The following is a 3,387-nucleotide window of genomic DNA, read 5'->3' on the forward strand; positions in this document are numbered from 1 at the left end:
AAAATGTGATCAAGTTTTGGACCTTGTCCACTTTTGTCTTTGGATCTGCTGCAGTCTGACTTGGCAGAGATGGCTGCCATCATGTTTTTACACTGATTAGTGTGTTGAGGTCTCACTATCATTAGATGGCACAAAAAATCGTCCATAAATGAGGACAACGGCTCTGAGTTAAGTAGAATGAAGTATAACTATCAATACAGTCATTAGTTAATTGATGCACCCTTTATAAAGAGTGGGGGTGGGGGAAAAAACTGATACAGCATAGTATCGTGATATTTTTGAATGGCAATATCGTATCGTCACATGGACACCAAGTATTGGATTTTGCCACTGTATGGTGGTGCAGTGGTTAGTATTGTCACCTCACAGCAAGTGGGTTCCGGATGGGGGAGCCCTTCTGTGCAGAGTTTGCATGTTCTCCCCGTGTCAGTGTGGGTTTTCTCCGGGTATCAGTGTGGGTTTTCTCCGGGTACTCCAGCTTCCTCCCACAGTCCAAAGACATGCAGGTTAATTGTGACTCTAAATTGGCCGTAGGTGTGAATGTGAGGGTGAATGGTTGTCCGTCTCTATGTGTCAGCCCTGTGATAGTCTGGCGACCTGTCCAGGATGTACCCCGCCTCTTGCCTAATGTCATTTGGGATGGGCTCTTTTTTGCAATTCAAAAAAGGTAAATTCAGCATATTGCAATACATTTAAAATTGCGATAATATTGTATCATGACTTAAGTATCATGATATCGTATTTTTGGGCCCTAATAAAAAGTGCGTTATTTGATGACTGCATTAACAATTGTTGTGATAATTTAGAAGATAAAATAGTGTTTCTATTTGTGATACATTAAAAAGATCCATCAGGCAGTGAGAGGATCATTTTTGTCACTGTGTTGCAAGATTTTGTTGATTTTACGGGTGAACTTTCCACATATTTGTTTGCCATATCCAGAATTTTCTTCAACCACACAGAGTAATACAGTTACACAACAAAGCAATCAGATCCTGCTGGTGTTTTAGTTGGTTGCAGCTACCATTACAGATCGATTATCCAAACATAAAGCCGTCCAAATGTCAGGAACAACAATGAAAGATTTTACATAATGTTTTACTCCTTACATACATCCTGTAGATTTAAAGGTGCAGTCAGTGATTTTCATGCAAAACACGTTTTGTCAAATTCAGCGAATATCTCCTTAACGTCTTCTCGCTGTCTGTTCTGTGTGTTTATACAAAGCCCTGGCTCTGTAGATAGGAAACAAATAAAGTGGCTGAGGCTGAACTGCACAACACTGTCAAGCCAATCGGCAACAGGGGTGTTCGTGCTCGTGCACAGGACGGCAAAAGGCCATGGATGTAACAAGAAAAAGGCAGTGTGAGCAGAGAGGGACGGTGAAACAGGGGCTTTGAACAAGCACTGACAGGTGGTGTGTATCGAGTTCAAATATCTCTCTGCAGAATCGCTGACTCCACCTTTAATGTCACAGGTGTAGGTGTGCTAATTAAGTGAAATCAGCTTTTGTAGTTTGTCTGCAGCACATGCTACGCCTCACAAACCTGTCAGGCGCCCACTAGCTCACCTAGTAAAGCAAACGCCCCATGTACAAAGGCTTTGTCCTTACTCCTTTACTCTGGATTTGTCCTGTCCAATAAATGCAAAAACACCAAAAAATAATCTTTAAATCAAACTTGTACAGTCGTCTTAGTTGGACTCAAACTTGACCTGATTTAGGGAACGCAGTAAACACATTTGAGGGCCCCTGCTGTTGAAACTAAACATCACCTTCATCACATGAACGTGTTATCAGTAAATACAGAATTAAAACACTTCACATAATTATAGGATCTGTGTAAGAGAGGATAATGAGGCGCAGAGAGATCTCCTGCTTTGGAAACAGAGTGAATCACGTGTCAGTCGTATCTCCGTGCTGCAAAGACAGCTAGCTGTATTATGACCTAAATAGTGAACATTTTATTCCATCGTGAACTTGATTTCTGTCTGAAACATCTCAGATATTTACAAGAGCACAGCCACTCAGAAGGAATGCCAGTTCGGTCTCCGCACGCAGTCAAAATACATGTTTAGCAGGAAGTCTGGCTCATCATGCATCTGCTGTCTTTCTTAAACGTCCTGCAGAGAAGATGGCTAGCTAGGGCGGTTGATTTACATTTCATACAAGACAAGAAAAGCTAAAGATCAAGCTTATGGAATGACCTCATGGGATGCATCTTTATCACCAAGACAGCCTGGAAATACTTTATTACGCTTGGCTTCCCTCAGCTCAAACAGGGCTGCTCATTCAGTGCTGTATAGTTTTCGGGATATCAGAGCATTTCAATACAGTCAACCTCTTTAAGGGACTGTAATGTACCAATCCAGAGATTCTGTAAATGGTGATATTTGATCTAGTGATCAACATTAAGATTCATCCACACGTCTTATGCAGATCAGGGGCATTTTCTCCCAACAATAACACTGTGCAAAATTTGTTTTCTCCAGAACTGACACGGAGCCATTGCCCTCAGTAATTACACATCATAATCAGATCATGGCTATTGTTGAACTGGCTGCAGCCACCTTCACAGATCAATTATCCAAACATGAACCCATCCAGATGCAGAAACTAAGCTGTAATATAATACTACCTCTTGCATAAAGTTCTGTTTTCGTGCGTCAGTCTGGGTTTCCATAATACCCAGAATATGACGTTTACAAAGAACATGATGAGCCTTGCTATTTATGTCATTTTAGATGGTCATAACACTATCCAGACTTCCGATCATCTGTGTGCCTCAGATATTAAATATCTCAGCCACTTCTTTTTACCTCAGCAGTCGGGGACGAACAGTTTCTGGCTCTCTGAAGTCTGCTGAATTCGCCTGGAGGCAGAACTCAGCTCCTCCATCTGACGCAGCTCATCATGCTCTGCATCACTGAAGAATTTTTTGTGCTACTAACTAACTACTAAATAGCATGGGTAGACGGTACAGCTGCACACATATAGTGATCAGAAACCTGGGTAAGCCACATTCTCCTGGCTTCTATCAGAGGACTCCAGCTAGCCTATCACGGTTTCTGAATCCAGAATATGATGAAACAAATAGCTATGATAAACCAAAAACCATCCAAAAATATCAGCTTTATGGAGCTCATTTTGGGCAGTGGTTCCCAACTAGTGGGTCGTGGTCCAAAAGTGGGTCCCAGGTCCATTCTGTATGGACCACAAGTGACTTGCAAACATGTCACCTTTGTAAAAAAAAAAAAAAAAAAACACTTTAATTTGAAGGACAGTTAATTTCTGGCACAGAGCTTTTATTTTGAAGTGCTGTTTCCTGCTGTAGAGTGAGTGACTACTGGACAGCTACATAACAGAAGGCAAACTAGCTCGGTGACATG

Source organism: Epinephelus moara, chromosome 1 (genome assembly GCF_006386435.1).
Source record: "Epinephelus moara isolate mb chromosome 1, YSFRI_EMoa_1.0, whole genome shotgun sequence".
Taxonomy (NCBI): Eukaryota; Metazoa; Chordata; class Actinopteri; order Perciformes; family Serranidae; genus Epinephelus; species Epinephelus moara.